This window comes from Myotis myotis, unplaced genomic scaffold (genome assembly GCF_014108235.1).
Source record: "Myotis myotis isolate mMyoMyo1 unplaced genomic scaffold, mMyoMyo1.p scaffold_m19_p_9, whole genome shotgun sequence".
In the NCBI taxonomy this organism is placed as follows: domain Eukaryota; kingdom Metazoa; phylum Chordata; class Mammalia; order Chiroptera; family Vespertilionidae; genus Myotis; species Myotis myotis.
The window spans coordinates 1,633,116-1,646,322 of record NW_023416401.1 but is presented as its reverse complement, the minus strand read 5'-3'; the positions used below and the strand labels follow the sequence as shown (position 1 = coordinate 1,646,322).

The following is a 13,207-nucleotide window of genomic DNA, read 5'->3' as shown; positions in this document are numbered from 1 at the left end:
AAAGGTAGTTCCAAGAACTTGGGGAACTACAGATTCCCCTTTTTCCTTTTGTTGTAGAAAGCGTGAACTTTACATGGTAGACTACAGAGAGCCATCACCGGTCAGGGCCCAAGGGAGGCGGGACTGAGGGGTCTCAGGGAAGGACTGGCATGTGCTGATCTTGACTCTTGGCTTCTTGACTCCTGAGACTTGGGAATCAGGCGAGACTTGCTTGCACCAGGCGCCCACCCAGGAGAAGGGAGTGGACTGAGCTGGGGGACCCGCCACCCACAGGCCCGCCCACTTGCAGCTGAACACGGATGGAAACAGGCTCGCCCTGGCGTACAAGTGCTGCCTGTGGCCAGACTCCCCTGGTGGATGGGGCTGTGAGCGAAGGAGAGAGGCTCCTGGATTAAGTGGCCCCAGACGAGGGAGGCAAGACATTTGCTCCAGAAAAGGGCTCACGGCTGAGCCTGGGGCGGCCAGCGCCCACTCTGGCCGGACCTGGTGTGGGAAAGAACCACACGTGTGGAACACCAGCGCCGGGACAGGGACCCTGCGGCTGGGCCCTGGGGGGAGCGCATGGTTCCTTTGTAGGAAGGGACGACTGGCTAAGAGCGGTTCTCAACCTGTGGGTCGCGACCCCTTTGGTGGTCGAACGACCCTTTCACAGGGGTCGCCTAAGACCATCCTGCCTATCAGATATTTACATGACGATTCATAACAGTAGCAACATGACAGTTATGAAGTACCAAGGAGAGTAATTTTATGGTTGGGTCACAACATGAGGAACCGTATTTAAAGGGCCAGAAGGTTGAGAACCACTGGGTAGAACCAAACATGCGGTGAGAAAGTGATCGGGGCCAGTGTGGTTTCTCCCACGGTCGCTTCTGCTGGAGACTCTGGTCTCCGGTGTGTGTTTCCCGCCTGCATCTGCGTCCCACCCGTCACGAGCGAGTTCTCATTAGAGAGGCGATGCTCTGATTCAGATGGGGAGGCTTTCCTCCTGGGGGTCCAGCCAGGAAGGCCCCTCCCCACCCCCTGGGCTGGTGAGGAAGAAAGAGGGGGTGGAAATAAGAGAGCACCTCGTTTTGGGGGAGGGTAGGCCTGGGAGACCCAGTGGGGGAAGGAGGGCTGCCCTGGTGCTTCACAGTCTCCGGGATGTGTGGGGTGGTGCTGGCGACAAAGACAACTTGGGGCTCCGCTCTGCCGTCTCGTGGGGTGTGGGCTCCAGCTGCTGACCTGAAGGGCCCCCATGCCCTTGGCTGGGGACGCCAGCATCCCCTTAGGGCAGTGGTTCTCATCCTTCTGGCCCTTTAAATACAGTTCCTCATGTTGTGACCCAACCATAAAATTATTCTCGTTGCTACTTCATCACTGTCATGTTGCTACTGTGATGAATCGTCATGTAAATATCTGATATGCGGGATGGTCTTAGGCGGCCCCTGTGAAAGGGTCGTTCGACCGCCACAGGGGTCGCGACCCACAGGTTGAGAACCGCTGCCTGAGTGTGAGAGGGAGGCGTTCCCTCTCGCTTTGTCCACTTGGTGACAAGGGTCCAGGCAGCATCGACGACGGGAGGAGGAAAGGCGCCGGCCCCCCAGTGCCTTCCGCCTGCTGAGAGGGTGTCTCTGCGGTCCCATCACCCAGAGAGGCGCTGCCGAGGCCTCCCGGGCACGGGCACCGCTCAGTGCTGGGAGCCGGACGGCGGCCCCGACCCGCCCGGAGGACAGACGGCGGTGCGCACCGAGGGTCGCGGTCCAGCCGGACTCGCTGAGAGATGTGTGCACGGGGGGTGGGGGTGGGGGTCCAGCCTTTAGGGGTCTGCAGGGGTTTCCCAGCTGTGTTGGATTTTTTTTTTTTTTTTTGGATGAGGTGATTTTTGCAAGAGAACCATAGAGATATGGACTTGACAGGTTGATTTCAGCGAGAGCCTGAACCAGTGCCTAGACTTTCCTATTGTGGACTCCTTGTCCTATGAAGGAATTGAAGTGTTTATTGCTTAGGCCTGTGGTTGGCAAACAGCGGCTCGCGAGCCACATGCGGCCCTTTGGCCCCTAGAGTGTGGCTCTTTCACAAAATACCACGTGCGGGCGCGCATGTACAGTGCGATTGAAACTTCGTGGCCCATGCGCAGAAGTCGTATTTTGTGGAGGAGCCACACTCAGGGGGCCAAAGAGCCGCATGTGGCTCGAGAGCCGCGGTTTGCCGAGCCGCAGTTTGCCAACCACTGGCTTAGGCAATGTCAGTTTTCGGTAGCTTTCCACCACGTTCTTTGCCAGTTTTTGCATTAAAGCATGCCAAGGAAAAAGCTAAAATTCTGCATTGTTTTGGCTGTGATTACCATTCTTTTTCACTTAATTTATGTAAAGAGAAAAAGAGATGGTTTTCTAACTCCAGAAAAATGTCCTTTTTTTTTTCTTTTTCTTCCCTCCCTCCCTCCATTTCTTCTTTGCTCTTTGAATTATTTAAAATAATGTCAATAAAGTAAAAGCCAGTGGGTTTAATATTACCTTGTTGAATTAATTTATATCCATTTTCAGCTAACAAATGAACAGTGAGTAAAGTTTCCTATAATAAGCAAATAAGCATAGTTATTAACCTCAAGGTTATGAAATGAAATATCACTTATAAACCAGAACCTCGCAGGAGAACTCCTTGAAAATGGCCGACCCAGGGTTCAAGTTTGCAGCGATGAGACGGGGCTTACGCAGAAAGACGATAAGAAAGAGCCTTCACTTAAACTCGGGTGATATTTATGTCCTTACTGTGAGTTGCGAATACCCTGCATTCCTTATCTTCATCTGAGCTTTCACCGTGGGCACCTGAGTTTTAAATATCCTGCCGCTGCCCCCTTATCTTCATCGTAAACTGTGCAAGGCTCGCGCAGCGATTTGTGTTCGCAATATTCTCTCGGTCTCCTGCTGCTAGAAGCTGGGATCCCTATTTTAACTTGAGTTGGATTGAGACTCTGGTTAGGAAGTTGGGCTTATACATTCTACGGGTCACGGGTCGTCATCTTTTTCTCAGCGATTTGCAAGGGAACGTCATGTGTGAACACATTAGCCCTTTGTCATGTGTGCTGCAAACATTTTGCTCTATGTGCTGTGTGTATGTTGGCCCTGCAATAATTTTTGCTTTAGAGAATTTTTATGTTGTCAGATGTACAATCTTCTGATGTTATCGTTTCTGGCTTTTTCCTAGTAGATATGGTTAAAGAGACTTCCTTCCCACCAGGATTATAAAAGCAATGAACACATTTTCTTCTATTATTGTCATGGCTTCAGAGGTAACTTTATAATCTTTGATTCATCTGGAACTTATTGTGGCATAAAAATAAGTTAGGAGTATAGGCATATTTATTTGGGAAATAGGTAGTCTACTATTTCGAGAAAATTTACTGGGTTTATCTTTCTCTACTCCTTTGGTGCCACCGTAACCCCACACTCATTTTCACATCTCCTGGTTCCACCCACGGAATTTACATTCGATGTCACGCATCTGTCCAGCCGGGTACTGGCGCCACCCTCTCACTTTAACAGCGACTACGGCTTTAAGGGCATTATGACAATTGGTAGGACAAGCTCTCCCATGTAATCCTATCCTTCAAGGGATGCCTTGGCCCTTCTCGCATCATGTTCTTTCAGGTTGTATGAACAGCGCTTACCTAGAGAAGAGGCATAAAACAAATAAAAATGAAAGAGAGAAAAATAGCGTGTACTACAGCAGGCATTAAAAAGTTAATTAATCGATAATTTCCAGGAAAACAAACTGCAAAATCCCACGCGCTTGCATAACCAAGTCAAACCCCAGGGACACGTGGGCTGAGGCTGGGCAAGCTCCCGCCTTCCACCTCACTGCACGCCGAGGCCGCCCTGGTGCCGGGCCAGCGCCCACCGTCCAGCCTGTCCCGCCTCCCACGGCGAACGCAGCTCGTGACGAAGCGCCCCAGAATGTCAGTGACGTTTTCATGGCTGTTGCTCACGACGTAGTGGGGAGACATGCTTTCTTTCCCGTCTCTGGCTCCCACCTCACGCAGTGCTTTGCTGTATGTGCCCTGGTTCACACCATCCTTCCATGTCGTGGGTCCTGCCTGGGACAGTTCATGATGCGAAGGCCCACGGCACATACAGCTCAGCCCCTTCTCAAAGTGGGTTCCAGCACAGAGACCCTGCGGGCTGCTCTGCAAAAAAAAAAAAAAAAAGGTTCCCTGGGCAAAGGAGTTTGGGAAACAAGAGGTGAGATGGACATGTGCATTCAGACATATCTATTTGCAGTGCGAGGTGACTTAGAAAACTGCCAAGTCCTCTAATAAAGGCCTCCCTAGACCTGCCCCCGTGTTTTCCAAACTTATTTGACCAGGGAAGGTATGTTACCCCTGGACAGCGTACTCACAGGACACAACTGGGACGTGCTGAGCTACCAGAGTGGCCCAGGGACCGGCTGGGGGTGGGGGGTGCAGAGCCCCGAACAGCTCCCAGGCCCCTGGCTTTGATGAGTGCGGCGTTAGTGTTGTCACTGAGTGAGGTCGAGAACAGGCGCGGGGGCCATTCCAGACCCAGTGCGTGTCGGTGCCTCTGGCGGGTTGCGTGGAGATGGTCAGCGAGGGGCGCGCCGGCCGGGGCCCAGGCGGGAGGCCAGCCCCGAGGAGCGGAGGCGCCTTGCGTGCTCTGGGTTCCAGAGTGCTGTCTGAAAGGCCCCCGGGGAAGCGCACGATGTTCCCTGAAGGGTAAGCAGTACATCGCTGACACTCACCATGGAGCCTCAGTTGCTTGCTTTCTGGTAAAGCACAGATCAGGCCCCTTAGGGATGGAAAGGAGAACTGATGGGTTTTGAGGGGAGGGCCAGCGAAGAAACAGCCTGAAGTGGTGATTTCCAACCTTTAGAGTCTGGGCCTCTTTTACTTACTTTTGTTAATCCTCACCCGCGGATGTTTTTCATTGATTTTAGGGAGAGAGGAAGAGAGAGGGAAAACAGACAGAAACATCGATGTGAGAGAAACACATCGATGGGTTGCCTCCTGCACGTGCCTCCACCAGGGCCTGGGCTTGGGAGCAGCCTGCAACCCAGGTAGGTGCCCTTGACCGGAATCAAACCCGGGACCCTTCGGTCCACAGGCCGACGCTCTGTCCACTGAGCCTAATCAGCCAGGGCTGGGCCTCTCTTTAATGCTAATTTTTTTCAAACCTTTCCACTGTCCGCACACTAGGCTTACGATTCTTTGATTGAGAAACTATGTCCCGACCAAAACTCAAGTGAATGACCTCGGAGAGGACGGAGTGCGCCCTGAGGGAGCAGTGAGTGTGCTCAGCTCGCTGCCCGCAGCGCTCACAGGGACTCTGAGCCCGGGCCCTGCTTCCAGCCCCAGGGACTCGGGCAGACACCGTGCTCCCACTCTACAGGCTCTTGACAAAGTGGAACCAGAAGCCGCGGGGAGGGGTGGGGGCGGGGGGAGAGAGGCGGGCACGATTTGTAGGTCCAGCGTCTGGCATCTTTCCATCCTGGGACCATTTTAACCAAAACCGTGCTCTCTGCCTGGCTCCCCGTCACTAACCAGGCGGCTTCCCAGGAGCGCCCTGCCTCTGTGGCCTTAACTATCACAACGGGCGACAGCCGTAGCTCTTCTTGCCTCCTGGGCCCAGGAGCAGGTCAGGAAGAGAAATGGCTGTGAAGCCAGAAGAGGGGAAGTGCTCTGAGATGCGGGTTTCACGGCTGCATTTTAATGTGGCTCTCCGCTGGGGCCCCTGAAGGGAGCAGCCCCCCGGGAAGGGGGCAGTCATCAGGCTCGCCCTCGGGTGGCTCCATTTAACCTGGCGCTCAAGCTGATTAGCGTATTGTCTGGAGATTGCGGGAACTTCAAGCTCTGCTCCAGCTTTCCCCTTTTGATATAATTTTAATGAGATTTCCCCCTTTCTTCTATTGCATGGCAGGCGACCGCGAGAATAAATATAAAGAAGTTTTTAAAAATGCAGGAAACAGGAGGGCCGGGGAGATGGAAATCGCAGGGGGTCCGGTGGGGGACGGGCGGAAGGCTGTTCTCAGATCAGCACGGGTCTCCTGATGGCTTTGCAATTCCTGAGGGCACGTCCTCATGTGCCAGGCGCTTGGCAAGATAAGAGAGGACGCCGACCAAGGCTGCTGCGAGAAACGTCTTTTTAAAGAGTTTAAAAAGTGCCACATTCCCGACAAGAAGCTCCCTCTCTGGCCCAGGCCTCCAGGAGTTTCCTCTGTGTTGTACAAGCCAGGCGAGTCCAGCCTCTCCCCACACGAGGGCCTCTAGCATGTTTCTCTCGTGTGCGATGATTGGAGGGGCATGGTTTCCATGTTCCTGAATTGAGGTTGTTATTCTGAATTAATCGAGTCGACCTTCGCCGAATGCTAGTAACTGTCACTGACCAGCATGTCACTAGCTGGGGAGGGTTGGTTCGTTTTCCTTTCCTGGGAAGGAGTGTGTGTGTGTGTGTGTGTGTGTGTGTGTGTGCGTGTGCACACATGTGCGCATGTGTGTATGTTGAAGTGGGGAGGAAGAGTGGGGTCACTCGTTAAGGCCAGTAGCTTGGAGGAGTTAGGCTAGAATTTGAACCCCAGTCTGAGTCTTGGTCAAGCTCTCCCCTGTACCAAGTTGACTCAGAGGTGGCACAAGTGCCTACTCGTGTTTCCACCCCGAAGGGGCTGCCTGGGGCTGGGCGCAGGGAGCCGATCGCTGAGAGTCGAGGCAGGAGAGGCTGGGCGAGCGCGTCCCATGGGCAGTGCGTGTGCCTTCCCTCGGTGAGGAGCCCTCCTGCACCGCTTCCCCATTCACTGCCCGAGGCTTCTTTCTGGGCAAGTCCTGGGGCTCGGGGGGAAGGAGGAGAAGCAGAACGTGTGAGCACAGAGAGAACGCCCTCGGGCCTGGACATCCGAGATGGGAAGGTAGGGTCCCCAGTGACCTAGGAACCCCCCCCTCCAACGTTCCATAAATTCTCTCATCGCCTGTTGGTTAGCGGTTTATTTCTGCACAGGAGTGAGTCTATTTGGGGCGGAACCTTCCGGGAACTGAGTTGGGTCCCTTTTGCTGAAGCAGGACAGCCTGTCCCTGGGAGGAAGGCGCTGTGTTCCCGTGAACTGGGGAGCTGCCGCTGCTGTAAGGACAGCCGCTGGCCCTACCAGGACAGGAACAGCCTGGGTAGAGTGTGGCCAAAGGAGTGGGCAAAGGCTGCCCCTGCAGACGCCATCGGGACACCAGGGGGCACATCCCTGGCATGGGGGAGTCAGATCACGGACGACTCGTGGCCAGGGGTGTGGGCACGACATTCACCAGGTCACTGTCTGCTTTTCTCATTATTTAGGAAGAACTCTAGGGCTTTCTCTCCGGAAAGAAATGACTCTGACGTGACTAACTCTGCTCTGCCGAGTTTTCTCACTGTTCACTGAGCCGCTCACAGCTGCCAGCACCGACCCGTCGTCAGCTCACATCCTCAGCGCGTTCGGTACAACGAGGCCGGCTCCCCTGGCTCCAGGCGCCAGCCCAGCGGCTCGGTCCTGACTGTACACGAGAATCCCCGGAGGGACTATTAGCAGCGCCGACGGCTGGGCTCTGCCCGCAGGGAAGCTGGTTTAATTGGTCGAGCTGGGACCCTCGCCCTGGAATTTCCCAACGGCTCCCGAGGGTCGTCAGGAGCAGCCGGGACGGAAGGGCTGCTCGGGGGGTTGACTCATCCTCCACGCCCGCCAGCTCCCCCGGCTCCGGGCTGTGCCAGCGCCCGGGTGGGGCCGTGTGCGTTCGAGGGAGCTGCCCTCTGCCGCACGGCAGCTCAGTGTGTGCCACTCGGGCGGGCACAGCCCCGTGGGCACACGGCTCGGGGAGCAGGGCCCAGTCCCCCCCGCTCGGCAGGTCAGTCCTGGTGGCTTCCGGTCTCAGGTCCCCGGAGCCTCCTGGTTTGGCTCCGTTGCTCCTCAGGTGTCTCCTGGCCTTGGCCTCGGGCAGTGGCACGCGGTAAAGACAGACGTTCAGGAGAAACCTCTGCAACGGGAGTCTGGAAGCTCGACTGATCTCCTCAACTCAAACTCATGAAAAGGTTTAAAACAACCACTTGACGTCTCTGAAGCTGTCCCAAGGGCACCCAGCCCACAGAGACACGCTGATTTGAGAAAAGCTGCGTCTGTCAGAACGAGGAGTTGTGGCATTTGAGTCCCAGCCCAGGCGTCCCGTTCGCGCTCAGCTCAGGCGATGGACGCCCGGCTCCGTCCTGCTGGGAGCTGGGTGCCCCCTGGCGCGTCGCCCTGAGCACCTGCGGGCTCCCCGCTCCCCCGCTGTCCTTGCTGGCAGGTGAGCCTCGGACACTGGCTCCTGGAGCCTGGTCCCCGGGCTGTAAAGCATAGGGACCGATGGGAGAGGCCTGGTGGCCGGCTGGCCGACCCCACCGCTGGGACCCGGGGAGCCCCGCACCCATCCCAGGTGGTCAGTGAGGGCGCCGTTCCCTGGTCTGCCCAGCTGGCGAGTCACCCGCAGGGGCCGAGCCTTCCCAGCTGAGGCCGAGACCCGCGGAGCAGAGACAGAAGCCTCTGCAGTGTGCGTACAGCGGATGGTCTTGGTTTGACCCGGAGTCGGAGGGGCTGCTACGCGGGAGGTCACCCGAGTGGCTCCGGTGGCGATGGGACTGTTTTCCATAAGCGAGTGGCACCTTCCTGGCCTGCTGGATGAGGAGAGCAGGTCCCGGGCCTGGTCACGCAGAGCGGCCTGGTCCACAGAACTCCCTGGCGGGCTTCTCCGGGTTCCGTTCCCCTCTGCAGCATGTGAGTCACAGCGCAAGCCCTGGGCTCCTCAGTGCGACCGAAGATCTGAAGGAAGAAAACGTGCTTTTAATTATTTGCAAAACATCACTATTTGGCTGGAAAGCATTACTCCAGAACTCGTCTCATTTTTGTCCCCGTAAGAGGTGCATCGCATACAGTACCGGCTGGCAAACCAGGAAACCTGGGCTGGAGTCTGGCTGCAGGACTCTGGACCCGCCATTTCAATCCCGCAGCCTTGGGAGTGTTCTAAAACCCCAAGGTTCCTGACTGGGCAGTTGTCAGAACCCTCCCAGGGCAAACATTTGAGATGACTCCTGAAGGCCTGGTAGCTTCTAAGTTTTCCTGCCTTTTGGACAGAATTTGGCACCGTCTTCCCATACTTAGTATTAGCACACCCGTGGGCCCAGGAGTTTCACTGGTACACACCTAGCCAAGAGGAGGCTTGCGTATGTTCACGAGGTAGTGCAAGGTGTTTGTGATTGTTGTTAGAAGCAACCTAAATCCATAGGGCAGCGATTCAATAAGCGATGACACATCTTGTTTGTTTGTTTTTCATGTCACCAGTTTTTAATGGGCTTTTCCTTTACAAAAACACCAGACCATCATGCCACGCGGCCAGCACGGGATGCAATCCTGGGCCACAGTCTGCAAACTCCTCTGCAGCTGGTCCTGTGGTGGCAGAGCCTTTCATTTCCCCTTTATTGTTTACTAGGACCCCCGCATTATCTTCGAAATAAAGAAACACGCCATCTTTTCTCTGGTGTGACTTTCGTTGTTGAATTACTGGCGCTGGATGCACCTCCTTTCTGAGCTCTGGTTTGCCTTCTTTGACTGTGGCATCACCATGTCACCCACACCGGCAGCCGGAAGCCTGTTCCGTTGTCCCTTCATCCCCAAATATACAGATTTTTGGCTCCTGTGTTGTCAGCACAGGTGATCACGGCTCCGACCAGAAGACCCAGGGAAATCCAGAATTTCGGCCTGGAGGACCTGCCACATCCTCTCTTTGCGACATCTTGGGCGCCCGAAAAGGATCGCGATGACGCGTCCTATTGTCAATGGCACATGATGGTGAAACCAGGACGAGAGAGGCCTGTAGGCCCCAGTGAGGAAATGTTGTCAACACTGAACGTTAAGCGAAGGAGCCATGGGCAGAGCGGCTCACATAGGAGGATCCTGTTTTTGTGCAAAACCCCAGGCTGCTGCTTTTGTCCTTACAAAGGCTTGGGAGACGGCACAGCGCAGGTTGCAAGCTGGGTTCTTGGCCTTTGATCGCGTTCTAGGGAACCTGAAACGCTCATTTTCAGCAAAGTGCTCCAGTTTCATCCTTATTTCAGAGGAGGGGATGCTCACGGCCTCTTCGTGTTTCGGGGGACAGTGGGGTAGACGGGGAGGTGGAATAGAAGCGTGTCCTCAGTTTAGGCATTTCGGTGCCATTTAAAATGTTTACGGAGTGTATTCATGTATAATTAAATACATACATACAAGTTTGTCATCTGCTGTGAATTTGACTGCTACTTTCTGAAACCAACGTTTTGGGTTCAGAAAAAAAGAATTTCTAAACATCTGTGAAGTCCCTATTTTTTTTAAAACATATTTTTTATTGATTTCAGAGAGGAAGGGAGAGGGAGAAAGAGTTAGAAACATCAACGATGAGAGAGAATCATTGATCGGCTGCCTCCTGCACGCCCCCTACTGGGGATCAAGCCCGCAACCAGGCATGTGCCCTGGGAAATGGAACCCAGGACCTCCTGGTTCACAGGTCGATGCTCGACCACTGAGCCACGCCGGCCGGGCGCTATATATTTTTAAAGTAAGTTGGGAGATGGGGAACTCATCTACATTGTCTGTTGGTGATAAGAAGGAAATAAACATGACACACAGTTGGCACTTCCCCTGCCTGCCACTGGCTGTAAGCCTTCAAGGTGTGAGCCCTAAGAGTTGCCGGCCAGGTAGAAGGCAGGAGCAATTGGGGTGACGCTCTGTCTGCTGTTTAATTAAACTGTAATATGAAGCAAAACAAATTAAACATCGGCGCTACTGCAAGTGCCACCGAGTGTGGACAGGGATGCTTTAACGTGATGGCTTCCCGAGGACATTTTAAGTGGACAAAGGGAAAATGTGCCAACCTCGCCGTTCACGGCCTTCCTTGAAAGCACTCCTGTGCGGCGCCCGTGGAAGCAGTGCTGTCGGGGGCGGAGAGGGTTTAGTGAAGAGCGGAGAAGCCAGAGGTGGCAAAGGAAGGAAACGTAAAGGCCGCTCTCAGCGGGCTCCCGCGCCTTATATTTCAGTCCGTCATAAAAGTGTCTGTAATGCGTTATATTCATGTGTTAAACATTTAAAGTAGAGAATATATTTTGTTACCTTTCCTTGGTTTCAGTCAACAAAAACACGTGGCCTTATGAATGAATGTAACTGTCTGTACAACGCCTTGACTTACTTTCCTCTCCACCTGCTGACAAGGACCCATTGGGCTGGTGTTTGTCTTGGTTCTGATATCCAGGCACTTGCCCCTGGTACCCACTAGGGGTCATGCTGTCTCCACGGGGAAGTGCCGAGTGGGCGGGGGTGTTGCTACTGTGGTGGGTGCAGGAAGATGCCTTTGCACTGTGTTCCTCCACGTTGCTGTCTAGAGCAGTTCCCAACCATTTTTGGCCACGCCCCCCCCCAGCATCTCTAACATCCTGATGCCCATCCCCCTGTAACATACAATTCTTATTCAAAAAGTGAACTCTTATTCACACGGAGGGAGCCTAAAAGGCCATGAACTTGGTCTAAACAAGCTTCCAGAGAACATGGCATCCACAAAAGAGAAAAATAAAAGAACGAAAGGATAGTTGAAATACTGAGGAAGACATCACTAAGAAAGTGTTAAAAAATAATCTATAATTATAAATGCCTAAGTGACCATTCCGACCAGTCGACTGAACAACTGGTTGACCAGTCGCTATGACGTGCACTGACCACCAGGGGGCAGAGGTTCATTGCCTGGTGATCAGTGTGCTCCCACAACCAACCTCCCGCTAACCTCCTGTGGTTCCTTCCCCCGGCTGGCTGGCCCTGATTGGCCTTGATTGGGACTGGGCGAGATGGGCCCCCATTGGCCCTGATCACTGGCTGGGCACCCCATGGGGCACTTCTCACCCGGTGACCACCCCTCAGCTGGGCAGCCGGTTGATATGAATACGGACCCAGCGCTGTGTGTGCGGCTGACTTATAGGAGGCGAAGCTGGTTGACGGGCTTGCACGGTCCCTAAATGTGTGGCAACTCTTGCCCGAAATCGGGTGGCACTCAGAACGGAGGACACTGTGAAACAGGAATAGCAGCAGCGATGGGCACAATATTTACATCTCTTTACAATTTACAAACTCCTTTCGCAGGCACTGTTTTAACAGCTGGCCCTCCAGTGGCGTTCACTGAGCGGGAACCCGGTGTGAAGACACCTTGCAAGGGACCCGATGAACCCCAGGGTCCACTTGGGGTCCCCGACCGACCTGGTCACAATAGCGGAAGCAGTTCTCCAGCTTTGATAGGAGCAAAAGGGTGCGGAGACCAGCAGGACCCGTTCTCTGGACGCACAGCTTACAGTTTACCAAACTGTTCACTTAAAATTAAGTGCATGCAGCACACACGACAGTTACAGTAAAGTGACGGGTGGGGGTGGGGGTCAACGCCAATCTCTCTCCACAAGGACCCAGCAAGCCCGCTAGGAGACGAGCTCTGGCCAGCTTGCCCCTGCGCTGGCCCCGCCCTCCCTGCTTGCTGATCCTCTGTGTCTACCCAGGTTCTGCGTCCCCGGCAAGTCCCCCGCGAGGATCGGGGAGACGCATAGAAGACAGAGGGACCTCGGATGCTCTGGTGGGAGCTGCTCAGAGTCCAGGGCAGGCGCTCAGCCTTCACGGTCAGGGCGTTACGGCGCCAGTGGGGGCTCTTCCTCACTGGCCTGGGCACATGTTCATGCGGGACGACAGGCGACTCCACAGACTCTCTGCTGGAAACCTGGTGACCAAGGCTTCACGGCTCAAACCCCCCCCCCCCCAACCCACGTCACGGAGACCGCTTCCTACCGCGCACACGGCACCCCCCACCGCCAGGCGCTGCCACAGGAATGTCAACAGGCCCCAAGCCAGGGCCTTCTGCGCCATCACTGCGACTAGCGGAAGCCTGAGCGTTTCCCGGTCACACAAGAGTCCCATTTTGTTTTCCTACAAAAATAGCCTGTATGCGTGGGCCCCTGACCACAGCGGGCCTCTGACCACTCAGTGTCTTCAGGGAATTTCTTTTTAATTGAGGAAGACCTGGCCCATGCTGGCATTGCCCTTCAATAAAAACAGTAGCAAGGGGCTGGGACTTGTCGCTTTATGCATTTAGGAAACTTGCTCGAATAATCTGATTTTTTGGAAGAGAGAGTTTTAGGTCATCGTGTCTTAGTTGCTTTATTTTTCAGTCAAA

At 54.6% G+C, this 13,207-nt stretch overlaps 1 pseudogene; it reads right to left on the bottom strand.

Moving 5' to 3' along the window:
• Window positions 1-9,356: 9,356 nt before the first annotated feature.
• LOC118663193 lies at window positions 9,357-12,900 on the bottom strand (annotated as a pseudogene).
• Window positions 12,901-13,207: the final 307 nt, after the last annotated feature.